The sequence below is a fragment of the Apteryx rowi genome, unplaced genomic scaffold (genome assembly GCF_003343035.1).
Source record: "Apteryx rowi isolate R43461 unplaced genomic scaffold, aptRow1 scaffold_61, whole genome shotgun sequence".
Taxonomy (NCBI): Eukaryota; Metazoa; Chordata; class Aves; order Apterygiformes; family Apterygidae; genus Apteryx; species Apteryx rowi.
Window position 1 is genome coordinate 1,794,324 of NW_020450883.1, and position 14,552 is coordinate 1,808,875.

The window sequence follows — 14,552 nt, forward strand, 5'->3', positions numbered from 1 at the left end:
TCCCTTCTATTTTGCTTTACTAATCTCTTCCAGCATCAGTGTTAAGGTTTCTGCTTTCTGAGTACCTATTCATTACTTGCCATTTTCTGGGTTATCTAAAAATAATCTACCTTTGAAATGGTGTCTTTCTCTCCCCATTTTTCCATCCTGAAATGTGACAAATATGATCCTGAATCAGATTAGAATGACTACCACTGGCATGAAGTCCGGTAAAAGATTCTGTACAAGCAGTATATCCATGACAGACTGGTAATCTTATACCTCACAGGCTAGTTGCCATTATCCCACTAGAAAACTGGGAAATTCTGATTTTCTTTTTTTAGGGATAAATACAATTCTAAGCCTTGCTATTTGATTATCGAATTTATTTTAGCACACTTAGAGGTTGTGAAAACTATGTTATAGCTAATTTTTCTGTTATGTGGGAGGAAACACAAAAGCCAGTCATCAATAAAATGAATGCAATGATTCTTCAAACATTTCTATAATACACTTTCTGTAAAATAAGTAGCTTAAAATATATATTCTGGAGCATGATATTGTATACTAGGTTTACTTTGCATGAGTAATGAAGTCACACAAGCTAATGTATTAATATTCAGAGCACACTGAAGCTTTATGTATATTGTCATATGTTATGAGGTGTATAAAACTGTTATGAGGTGAAAGAACTGAAAGACAAACTATAGTAATGCATTCATAAAAATAAAGCATTATTTGGTCCTTATATATTAACTCTGCCACATTGCACACAGATGGTACTTTTACATCTGAAAAACTAACCACTACTTAAAATACTAGGATGGATTATATTTTATTTATTAAAGTATCAGTAAAATAAAATTTTAACTGGATAAAAAGAGAAAGTGAATCATGAAATGATTATAATAATACTAGACTAATTGCCTGCCCTATCCTAGGCTGAATTTCTTTGGTAATTTTTCTCCATGGCCATCACAAAAAGATATATTCTATGCTTCACTATATGAACCAAAATAAATCTATCTTAACAATGGGAACACCAGCCAGAAGTACAAAATAGAATTGTGATGGACTGAATTTAGGCAGTCATTTCTTCCAATGCTAATAGTGGCAGAGAGCATCTATGATTACTAGTGAGCCTGCATATCTTGTCAAGGACCCAGACTAAAAAGAAAAATTAGAATGAATGATCATTTTGATTGAAATAACACAAGATACACCTTTGGATGTATCTAGTGGGTTCTTATGTTCAGCTTGAAGAAAGCTTCATCTTTCAGGGTTTCACAAACATTTTTTTTAGAAATAAGCAAACTCAGCAGGGAGATCTTTGCACGGTGGAACACATTTCGGGAAAATTATTATAAATAGCACAATAATAGAGTTGAACAAATAACTGATTTCTTGGTTCACTGGCAATTCAGAAAAGAGGAATTCACCCAGTGCAAGGTGAGTTTTAATTCATCCTCCAGCTCAAACAGCACATCAGAAAAATTAGTTAGATGATATGGAATATTTGCTACAAAATTAACATTTCATTTCAAACATGACCATTTATAATTTCTTGAAAAGATAAAGGAAATTTTAAATCAAAATGTTAATTTGAGTACATAATTTGAAAACACCCCAGCTTTTCCATGTTTTTGACATGAGCAATTCTGTGAAACGATCTAGCATTTTGATGTTCACAAATCTATATTTTTGACCAGAGGAAATACAATTCTGCTGAAAACTGTCATTCATCACTACTCTACCAGTGGGTACAGAGCTTGATCTTAGAGCTACTAGGTGCTACAGCAATTTGGGTAGTGATTTAAGATTACATATCCTCTGAAACAACAACCTTTGTATACATCCAGTAAGTGAAATCTTAAGTGGAAAAGAAAACTAATATGTAACATGAATCCTAGACTAAATCTTTTCTGCAATTTGCCTTCTTTTAGAGTCCAATCGCACAATGTCTGTCCAGACTAGATGTTTCGGCCATAGGGCTTTCTTCCCTTTCTCCAACTCACGATGGGCTCTAATGATCCATTCCCACACTGTTGGGGAAGTAGCAATTAACTCCCAGTTTTTTTTTCAAGATCCATACATTTGCCAACAGACTGCAGTAACAAGAAATACTCAAAACCTTATCACACTTGGGTTCATTTGAAAACCGTACACTTTTCTTAGCATGCTGCCTACTTGTTACCAATGGAGAGAGCAACAGGGGTAATTTTCTGACAGCGCTACAGGATGTGCAGAAAGTTTGGAGGGGAATGTTTAAATCACTGACATCTGGTGGTATTAGAATGGATTCCTTATATCATGTTTCAGAAACTTGCTAGCAGCTGCTGAGAACTACAATCTGTATAAACTGAACAGAAAGGGTTTTTTTGAATTGTTTCAGATGACTTCAGTACCTGTTGTGAATCTACACCTAATTTTGCAACCCTACTGTTATTTGTTTCAGTATTTTGGACAGAATTTGTGCATTGAGACATCTGGTCATTTGAAAGATTTGCCAAAATAAAGAAAATGGAAATTACCTGATAGACACTACACTATTCAATGGTTCACTAATTTTTGGATATAATAAGTTAGCTGGTTAGTAAACATGCCACTTCAGTTATCTCCTGTAAATATGAATCAAGACTTTACCGCAACACTATTAAATCTCAACATAACAAGTCTTTCTTAGGTATTTGTTATTGTTGTGTTATGTTCCACTTTTCACTGCTTGTTGAGTATGTTAGATTTTGCTATGAAACACAGCAATAAGACAGTAATATGATAATTTTTGTAAGACCGTGAGGAATGAAAACTGGGTATTAAGAAGATACAAATGACAGCAGCAGTTCAGAACAATTATCCACGAAGACCTGCATTCTGACTCTCATCTCTTATATGTAGTAATCAGAACAACATATTTCAAGAGAAATATATAAAATCTGATGGCTCTAATTGTGAAAAATTATGTTTAAATTAAAATTTTCTACTAAATCTATGAATTTAATGGTTGGATTATGTCTCTGAGAATAAAGATAAATATCCCGTAAAAATTCATATATGAGCTACTGAGTTGCAGATAGTCTTATTCTTCATAAAAATCTCTAGTCCCTAAAAAAAAAATCTAAATAATATCTTTGTCTTATTATAAAGATATGGAAATGAGGTTTAAACTTACATTCTGTGTGATAGATGCAGGCATCTCAGGCATCTCTTTTTAATAGTTGAAATTCTCTTCCCTTTTAATTTCATTGGCTATGTTTGAATCTTAAATTGTGTATATGAATATAAATGCATTTTTTATATACTGTTCATATTGCAATTTTTTTTTCCTCTCAGTCACATGTGTAGGATTTTTGAAAATGTCTGATCAACTTCTCATCACAGCTTCCTCTGAAATTCATTCAGTAGTTAGTTATAAGCGTCTATATCTTATTAGTATGGAAATCTTTCATTCCTTCAAATATTTCTGTTGCCTTTCTCAGCTTTTTTTATGCTACATCTTTTTAAACTTTGATAGTAAGCTTCAAAAACATATTTTAGGTTTGTAAGTCACCAATATTATCTTAGTTCTTTTTATTAAGAAAGCTTAACACATTATTTAAGTGTCTTATTTGCCCGTGATGGCACAAGAAGTTTATTCACTTCAAAATGAATTAGACCAACACTGAAAAAATGCTCAATATTTACAGTGCTTTACATACTTATCATACTATGCTAATTAATAGAGATTTAAATCCAGGCAGTCTGGTTCACTAATTTGCCACGACAGTAATAATAATTTATTATTTAATATTCAATGACAGTATGCTTAATCCTTGTAAGGTATGTTTAGAAATCCTAAAGAGTTTGTTAAGCCAAATGCATTCAGAAAGAAGTCAGTTAAGGGATTTGTATGCCTTTTTGAGGACCCCCAGTAGTTTGCCTATTGCCTATAAAGCTGCAGAGAATAAATTCAATTTTAAGAATTTCAAAACAATCACTGAGTCTGATATTGTTAAAAATATAATCTCAGTAAATACTATTCCAGAAAATGCTGCAGTGGAAGCTCTGTTCCTGGGAGTCAAAATTTGTTTCTTGCCTATTCCCAAGATATACTGGAGATATTATTCCGGAATTATGCACTTTCCCCATCAAAGCACAAAATAATGATCATCCCTTTTGTTCTTTTTACAGTTTCTTCATGGTTTTACAATATATTATGTTTATGGGTCTGTAAAGAGGAGCAGTGATAAATTACAATGTGGGGAACATTGCTTGTACAGGGTAGATAAGAAGTAGGTACACTCATGTAGGAAGGAACAGACAGTCTCCCTTTACCTACTTTTATCCTTGACTGAACTTAAGTTTACCTGGTCTCTGCAGTGGTCTTGCCATAGTGAAACTGATCTTTTAGATACACTCAGTCTTTGTGTCACTATTACTTTTAAATGATGCCAGATCAGAATGGGCCATCTGAACAAATACTCAGTCTTTCACACAACAATAAGTGAAGATGTCAAGAATGAACAGGGACCTCAGAACATGAGAGAAAAAAATAAGCTCTCAGGAGAAACAGATGTTTCAGCTTGTAAAGTAAACATGTATGTAGGCAAACTATTTTCAATAACTGCTTGTGTTCATCCATACAGAACAAAACTAGACTATGCAAATAATACTACACAAACAGACAAACAAGCAAAGGAATTTAGGATTTACAAATATTCAGTATTTCTTAAAAATAAGATTTTGAACATTTTGCTTTAAACCACCAAATGACCAAACAGCATTATTTAAAGAATGCTATTATGAAGTTTCAAGAAATTTGTGCATTTGGAATTTATAGTTTTTAAGAGTATATATCTATAGTATGGCATAATGACAGCTCAGCTATACTCAAGATTTTGTTGTTTTTCAAGAACAACACTGAATATATTTCACTTTGTGAGAGTAACTGAAGCTGAATAATATGAATAATTTTATATGATACACATTGAAATAAATATCACTCATGTGGCATAACTGTAAATGTAGAAGCAGAATCAGAGCATCCTTCACACTACAGACCTCTAAAAACATCACAGCAACTGTAGGTCTCTTGCACTCACACAGAAATACAGACATGCAGAAAGCCCACATTAATGCCCCATAAATAAACAAAGCAGGAAAATAAACTAATCTAGCAAAAATGTTTAGTCCTGAATGATGACTGTCTCTCCAGGACCATTTTTAGAGTTGGTTGACTTGATTTGCCAAGAGTATAGGGAATAGTGGCAGGCAGATGAAAAAGGAGAATGTGAACTGTAATACTACAAGTTTAAATTGGAATTACAGTTTATTGTTTGATTTTGAGGGGAAGAATGAGTAGAAATGATTTTCCCAAAGCATGCCAGAGGCTGCTGAAAGCTTCCTCTGTGATTATTTTCTCCCTGAAATCTTTTTGTCTGCAAAGAAACAAGGTACACAGCCAAAGCACTAACATACCGTGGAGAAAATCTTCCTTCTGTTCAAGTGCCCTGGATTAACAGCCTTCTTCTCTATATACACATCTCTCCACATCCGTACATCTCATGGCAGACTTTGGTGCAAAGCTGATGACTATAAACATACCCATTTATTGAAGAAAAGGAATGAAAAGGGATGAAATGCTCTCAGAGCAATACTGGACAACATGCAAGTGCTGTGTAAGACTATTAAACTGACTTAGCCCAGGAGCATTTTTAATAATTCTTAATAAGCCCAAGTGCATTCTTACATCTTGACTTTAAAATCTACACATAAGCAGTTGAATAGCTAACCAGAAATGAACATGCAACAGCTTCACTGAAATCGGAGCTTCTTCATGTTCAGGACTTCTGTAAACAAGCTGCATGTTTAGGTGTCTGAGTGTGAGTTTAGGAGCCACAATTTAAATAATTGGTTTAAAAATACAAATCAAAATACAAACAGAATACTCTCTTATGATTAGAGCAAGAAGGGTGGACTTTGGAAGCATGAAAAAAGAGATAGGTGTCTTCTTTTCATGCACATCAGAGACAGAAGTAGAGATCTCCCAAAGTCAGGGCTGATCTGCAGAGCAAGTGGGTCTGCAGCGGGGAGCAACTGCAGATCAGCCCCGAGAGGGGCTCAGGCGCACACTGGCACTTGCGAATTAGTACACACTCATTGTGCGGTTTTAGTAAAACATGCCTTCAGATTTTTAAAGGTGTCATTTCAGTTAGTAACCTTTTGGAAAGGTTTTCTTAATAGCCTTTGTCTCTTACTGTCTAGATGGTCTCATGAAAAATGATGTGGAACGCTGCAATTTTTGTTTGGCAAAGTTCACTGATCTTTTGTATCCAGTCCACCAGCTTTCAACCCATAACAAAGTGCAATTTCCTTTTATGTGAATGTATTTTCATCCTACTACAGCAGCATAAAGAGTCCCTAGGGTATATGAGAGATGGCCTTAAGTGGCTCATGTTCCAACTTGCCAGGACAGAGCACGTGGGGAGGAAAAGGAAGAGAAAGGAAAGTGACAAAGCGTGTCAGCACAGGCCTGGAGGACAGACCTGGGCTTTCTGAGAGCCTTGTCTGTGCTCCTTCTTCAATCTAGCTACTCCTTTCCAGGAACAGGAATTTGCAAAATGTTTTAGCTTTGGAAAATCCAATCTAGGTCACGAGGAGAACTTCCACTTTCTCTTCTAAGTCCATTTTTGAGAATATTAGAAACCTTAATGAAACATTAATACTGAAATGTAGCCCTTGATTTTGAAAATACTCTTTGCAAATGCACAGCATCGACCCCAGTATATGTGATTAAAGATAAGTATGTGTATAAGTACTAGCAGAATCAAAATATTGTTTTCACTTACTGATCCAACTATGGGTAGAAAAGCTAGATTACTCAGTGAAGGGTTTTTATTTGTTTGTTTCTAAAACCTGTTCCTATTAGAACTTGTAAACCAACCTGTTGACAGACAAATAGTCATAAAACAGTGCCTGAAATATTTGGAATTACTGAATTTTCTAAAATATGTCAATGGTTCTCTCAGCTGCAAGATTTACCTGTAAAAATATTTTTGTGATGGCTTGTATTTTTATGCACAATTTATCCATACAAGTCAAAAATTCATTTTTGTACCCCTCCAGAAGATTTGGCAAACTCAGGGTTGAGGATATTTGCCATAGAAGCAGAAGAAGAAAGGTACACTGTATTGTCTCTGCCTTCTGGATCAACAGGAGGTCTCAGTGTCCGGTATCTGTTGGGTTCTTTTTGAGGTAGAAACAGTCAGCAAATCAGAACCCCAACTGTTTGCATAATTTTAATGATGCAGAGCACCTGTATATAACTAGTTGGTATCCGCAAACATTAGAAACATATAGAATTTGGTTCTGCAATTGCAGTTTCCTTATTAGCGGTTCAGGTATGTGACAATATCAAAAGAAATGTTCATTTTAATATATTGTGAAAAGAAAAAGCAAAAGAGCTTGGAGAGCTGACTGGAAGTATACTGCAGAAACAATGCATCAGAAATTGGATTCTGAAAGACTATTTAATACTACAGTCTAAGTTCATGAAGATGCACATAGGTGTGTACCTAGGATATAGATACAACATATTTTTTAGGAGAGAATTTTCTTGTCCTGTACATGATACAAATATGGTTAAGAGAATGTAAACTTAGTATAGGATCTCAGTTCTCCAAGACAGTTTGCATGAAATTCTCACACAGAAGTATAGTAGCATGGGAGTAACAAAAGAACATGCTTTACTCATAAACAGCAAATCAGATTAAAACAAAATAATTTCACTGATTGCATATTAAGTTTTAAACTCTGTGAGGATTCCATCTGATTAGTGCTGCTCATGAGCTTATAAAAAATACCATGGGAAGAAGGGGGAAAAAAAGATATTTTTTCAGGGCAAAAAACAAATCTTGCAGCACCAGAACAGAAAATACAGTGAACTCCGTTGTGAATGGGTTACTGTCATCATGAACTTTTGGTAAAAGGGTAAAAGCTTGTCTCCCAAGCACCCCAGGCTATCTTAAAACCTTTAAAATTTCTAACAATACTCTCTAGAATTCATTTGTTTTAGATTACTATTGAAATCTTTCCAGCCTAATGAAGTTATTTTGCGATATTTTAAGGTCTTTTTAGTATTCCTGAAGGATTTTCAAAGTAATCTAATAGATAATAATATAATATTTCTAACGTATATCTGAAGGTAATATTAGGATTCTAGAATTTTCAGTGGTACACTGGAGAATATTAAAACCCATGGTGAAGAATTCCCTGAGGATAACTTTCAAGTTATATTTTCCTAAACAAAAAAGAATTTTTCATTACAAAAAACCAAAGCTCTGCTATTCATTTAAGCAGAACCAACAACAATAACATTTTAAACACATGCAGCTAAATTCCCTATATCTGTCAGAAAAACATAATGTATGCAATATGCAGGAGATATGTGAAGATGAACAGAATGCTTACAGCTATTTTTGATGTAAGAAGCCATAGGAGACAGAGTACGGATTGCCACTCAGGTTAGGCAGAATGAAGATGCTCACAGGAATTTAAACAGGATACATATTGTGTAAAAAAGTACTGCCTGGGACGAGGTAGCAGGGACAAAAAGAAGAGACAATTGTAGAAAATTCTCATTTTGCTTCTGAGTAAAGGCCAAACTCATTTCACCTAATACCGGGTACTTTATCCAGGTACCTAAGGCAAGAAAGTAGTTGTGATGCTCTCTCCGTGGTGAACAGAGGGAGAGGGACATCTCCAAAAATCAGTGGAGAAGCAGAGTAGTCCAGTTTGCATCTAGAGGTGCTGATCTTTATCAACAAGAGGAGCTGCCTCAGGTAACGAGAGTCGTTACTGGGGCAGCCTACTGAGACCGGCATCCGCTAGTCCATGGAGGGATCAGCTGTCTACATATCAACCCTGACAGGTGCTCGGCTCATGCAGTCTTAACAACCTCCAGTATGACTGGTGCCACGATTTATTTTTATTAACTTTCAAAATAACATCTCTTTTGACTATTAATATGTGTGCATGTATGTACATGTTTACATGCAAATGTTATTTAGTATATTTAGTTGCATTGCCAAAGGAAATTCTTCTGACTGGGACAAAAAGTTGCAATTTCATCAACTCCCAGCACTGTTGAAATTCCATGAAACATAAATTTTATTTTTAACGATATCTACTATCCAGTCGCTCTCTTGCATCTTTCACTTTTGTACTATATTTGCAGAGCAAGGAAAAGATTATACAGAACAGGAAAAAAAAAAGTGGATGATGGAAAAACTTCTATTACTGATTCTTCTGTATATGATTTCAGGTGGTGAACTATCATGGCATCCTCTGCTCCAGTTTCAGGGGAACCTGCTGAAAATACATGCCTTTTTTATTTAAAAGAGTTAAATCAGTGTTGGAGGTTCACTTTTAGGAAAACCAGCTTGCACATTTGACTTGAAATCAGTTGCATGTTGTAAACACACACATACAAACACACATTTATTTGGTATTCATAACAAGCCCCTTCTTTTGCAATCAAAATAGCACATGTAAAGTCAGCAAATCCTGATTAAATAAACAGACCTTAGCTTAGCTGGAAACTGATATGAGGTAAATGGCTCCTTCATTATGAAAAAGAAGCATGATAAAAAATCAACAGATATTTTTTGTCTGTATTTTTTTCTTTTCATCCTGTCAGACACCAAATCTTATTGGGCTTCAGAAAATTGCAGCTCCAATGATGTACTTTTTAGGAAAGAAAAATTCACAAGATTCCTGGCATATAAAATAGGCTTTGAAGCTTAACTTCAAAACTGACCATGTCACAAGAGGTAAATACACGGCCTGCTGTATGGAACAGCAGTAATTAACTCAGTATTGGTTATAACCAATATTATATCAGAACATTGTCTGGTAAAATAGTTAGGAATTAGACAATAGGAAATAAAAAAAATCATTTTATTTATCTAATGATATACCACTCCAATATATTTAACATGCATAGACAAGGTTAAAGTATGATAAATATAAATATTTTGATGTTACTCAATAAAAATACCTGTTCAAAGCTTAGTGCAATATAATTCAATTAACTGTACAACAAGCAAAGACAAATGCAATTGAATTACTTTAAATCTGCCTGTAGCTGGCCAGCTGGCCAACTTGCCACTTCCCAGCTCTTCCCCCTCTCCTCTGTGGCTTCTCCCCAGACTACATAAAGAAATTTGTTTGCAGTGTGCTGAGAAAGTGACCCGGTGTGAGATATCACGGACCACTGGGGTAGAGCAGATTCCATCGTCCTGATGCCAAAAGAGAGAGTGTCCGACCAGTTACCCCAGTTTTATAATGAGAGAGTCTGGACCAACAGCAAGAGCTAATAACAGTGGTCTTCCCTTTTTCCTCTATCCCTTCATTTGAACAAGTGGGAAAATGAGCTCCCCAAAGAAATAAAGGTCACAGACACTACCATCTTACTAATCAATTGCAATTAAATTTCTCTGAGTTGGCTTCTCTAACAAGGGCATGCACATTGTATTTATAAAAATAAATGTACACACACTCACACATATAAAAACCACCCCGCTGCCCTGAAAAAATTAATAAAAACTTGTTGAAGAAGGAGATGAGAACAAGTATGAGAAATGTTAATTACAGCAGACAACCCCCCCACCCGTGACCATACTATTTTCATACTGTAATGACCTATACAATATAGATAGAATAAATGCATTTTCTGATGAAAGGACCAATTTCAAAGGTGTATGCATGCACTGCAGGGGAACTACAACTCCCCAGATAAGTCACTGCCAAGGCTCCAGTTGACTTCAGAAGGTTTGGAGTGAGCTAGTGTATGAGAAAGACATTGAGGAGATGTTTAGGAGTAAAGCTAACTTTCACTTCCTCTCAAACTCAACATTCTTGGCATTTTTAGTAGCTCTTGCATGTGAAGAAAAATGCAAAATGTATATGAAAGCCTCTTCAGGTGCAGAAGTTGGATGTATTTAAAAAACCTTCACAACAAATCCATTATTAATCTCTTTTCTATATGAAGAAATACTACTGTTAGAAAGTGCCAAAAATTATTACTGTTTATCCATTCTCAATTGCTTTTATTCTAAGTTTATTCTAAGTTTGCCTAACTAATATCTTTCACATTCAGTTAGAGGTTTTTAAATTGAGGAGCCTGTGGGGAAGAAACACCATATTGGACATCAGTTCTAATAAGGTGAGATTCTGAAATTCAAACTAAATTTTACTTCAAATTTTATTAAGAGTCTATTTGAAATGGTAGAGTGATAGTCATTTATTTACCCTTTTTTACCCTGAATTCTTATGCTGTGACCTTACCTAACTGGCAAGTCCCAATTCATTTTGGAAGAAAGGAAATATACATATATAAATGAGTGCACTTCTGTCATTCCTTTGTTTGTGTGAACTTTTCTAGAGGCATTATAGTGATGGAATTTAGCCAGAGTCCAGGATCTTTAAATTACCTTTGCAGCCAAAAAAACACTCCAGCCCCATTTTTAATCATAATTATGCTTTTGACAGTGTTCTGCATCAATTGATAGGTTGCTTGACTTTGAGGTCTTACTACGCTGAATGATTTTGTTTTGCACAGAGGAATTTAAGAATTAAATTTCTCTTGAAAGAGACCAAAGAAAAAAGAAAAAAGTGAAACGCGAAACAGGGAGAGGAGGACAGATAGGACTGTAGTCTGAAGGCCTTCATATCTTCGTACACTGCTGGGTAAAAAATGTGACCCAAATCCTTCTGTCCTATGACATCATCCTTGTATTTTCTAGGAATATAGGAAAGCATGCATTATTGCAATGCCTGTGGTATTTTAGTTTACCTTGGCAAAGCTAAGGCAAGATCTTCTGTTGAGCCAGATGTTAACAGTCAGAGAAATAGCAACCTTTTGGCTACTCACGTGGACCTCCCAGAAAAATTTGTGCGCCAGAAGTACATACTTGTTTTTTCCCAGTATTGTCACTTGCAAATAAAAGACATTTCTCCTCTCAAAAACTGTGTCTTGTGTGTACTGTTAGGCCAAATACAGCTTCTGCATTACTTGCGTCTGTTTTCCCCTTACTTATCCTGCTGGTCTTTAGAATTTTTTTTATTTTGTTTTCCTTGCTTGTCATTATTTTTTCCATTAAATAATCATAATCTATTCCAATCACACAGTAAATGCCATTGCCAATTTTTCCTTTTTGACAATTTCTACAATGTCCATGGCTTTGGTCTGTTCTCACATTCACAGTTACATTGTCTTCTGACAGCCCCTATTCACATGTAAATTGTAAGCTGTATGCAATATGTTTTCTGGCTCCTAATCAGGTTGCAGTAAGAATGCCTGAATATAAGTGGACAAATGTAGTTTTAGAGAGGACATGTACAGCACTGACATTATTTAAGATGATACTCATCAGTTAAGCTTCTGGGAATTGAATCAAACTGTATGGCACTGAAACTTTTTTAGTCATGATGCCACTGTCGTATTCTAATCACTAACTCTCTGACCACCGGTATTGACCCAAAATTACTTAACACTCCAAAATACTACATTTATGATGAAAGCATTGTGTTGTTCTTCCTATGGAGGTATTATTCTGCAGGCAGTTGCAGAGTTCAGTTTTGCAGTCTCCTTGATCATGCAACATCAAGCTAATTTAATCAGGATGCTCTCTTAAGAATATGATAAAACTCTAAAATACGGAGAATTAGAATTGGATGTTTCAGATTTAGCTGACAGCAATGTTCATGTCTCCATTTTCAACCCCACTATTGTTTAAGCCACACTTTCAGAGTTCAGCCCCACTGTGTTTTAGTGAGCTGTAGACCAGTCAGCACTTCTTGCAAAGGTGACGTAAGTCTGTCCAGAGTGTACACTGTCAGACAAATGCATCAGTAAAGAGCAAAGGAAAGGAAGGGTTGTCTAATTTGGCCTGTTTTCTTATACCTAAGTGAGTTAAAGATCTTAACTTGTATTTGCAGAAGTCACTCAGGAGTCTTTTTGATGACACTTGGTCTGCATTGCAGACAGCAGTGTGACACTTGGGGATGGACATCATGTCTTCACACGTGGTGCCTTCACACGTGTTGCCCTGGCAACAGAGTTAGGTATAAGCCAGTGAACCATTTCTGGACAGAATGCCATACCAAATAACTAGAGGTAGAGTGGGTAAGTGCCGTGTAACCAGCTTTGGTGAGATGAGCTGCAGAACCACACCAGAACAGAACTCATCGGGCCTCTAAAACCTGCCCGAATGGCCAARCAACAAGGTGACTCGCAAGGACAAAACTGGGTGATGCTACATCCATATGTTCCACAGAAATTAAACTTGTTTATATTTAAAACAAGGTTAGGTTTCTTGCAAAGCTTAAAGATGGCAGTGATGGTAGTGTAAGTACACCTCTAGGCTCCATTGTGAACAAGTTCATTTTGAAACTAAAATTATCCTCAAAGTCACTTGGGTTCATTGGAAAATTCTAACCAGCAATATCAGCTCAGATCTTGTCAATACAACTGCTTCAATAAAAGAAAAAAAAAGTCTTCAAAAAGACAATTAAATTAAATATGTGCTCAAATATAAACCTAAGGATTTGGTATTATTATTATATTCATATTTTATTGGCTTGCTTTTAATAGATAGAGATAGTTAATTCCCTTATACATAACAGTTCTCTCCAATAATGGCTGCTAGCTGAAACTTTAATTTAGGAAAGCTCTTAATTACATCCTTAGGCTCATTTCTGTTCCAGGCAATGTATGAGGCTGGGTGAAAAGCTGATTTCTTGGTTTGCTGAAATTCTAAAGGAATATCCAAAAGTGATTTGGTGGGTCTAACAATATTTTTTAAAAAAACATTATACTTGAAGCAGTTAGTTGAAAGGAATGTCAAGTTGAACTGCATTTATTTCAGCACAAAATTAAACTTATCTTTTACTTTTGAGTAATTTCAGTAAGAAAAAGTACAAGTTAAAAGATATTCTGAATTAAATGTTACTTCAAAAAGAAAACCAAAATGAAGTACTTTGATGTTTTCAGAATTTTGCTAATTCCCTACAAATAAAAAAAAACACACAGACAACATTAGCTTTTATTAGCAATAAATACTTCAATGTCACTATGTTTATGGTCTTTGGTTAAAAAAGTAAAAATCTAGAGTTTATGCCTAAATCATCTTGCAAGTTTTTCATACTATGGCTTCACTTATAGCAAAGCCAATGCAGGAAGTTTTTACACCACCTCATCTTCTTTTGAATATTAGTGCTTTTTCTTCATGCCATGAAGAAGTTACATGTCTCAGATCAGGTTTCACCTCCTCTCCCCCCAATTTCCCCCCCCTTTTTTTTTTAACCCTGAACAGTTTCAGTGATTTGATTTGTGTGATACCACACAAACACCAAGCCCATCAGAAGAGATTGGACTTTAACCAATAATGTAGTGAGGACCATAGCAGTGGTTTCCAAAGAAAGGCAATCTCACTTGGTGAGTTTGTACAACAGTGTATTTTAACAGTATTTTCACTGTATTTTAAATAATATTCTACCTTTTTGCTAACGGTAAAAAATGCAGCTCCCTTCCCAGC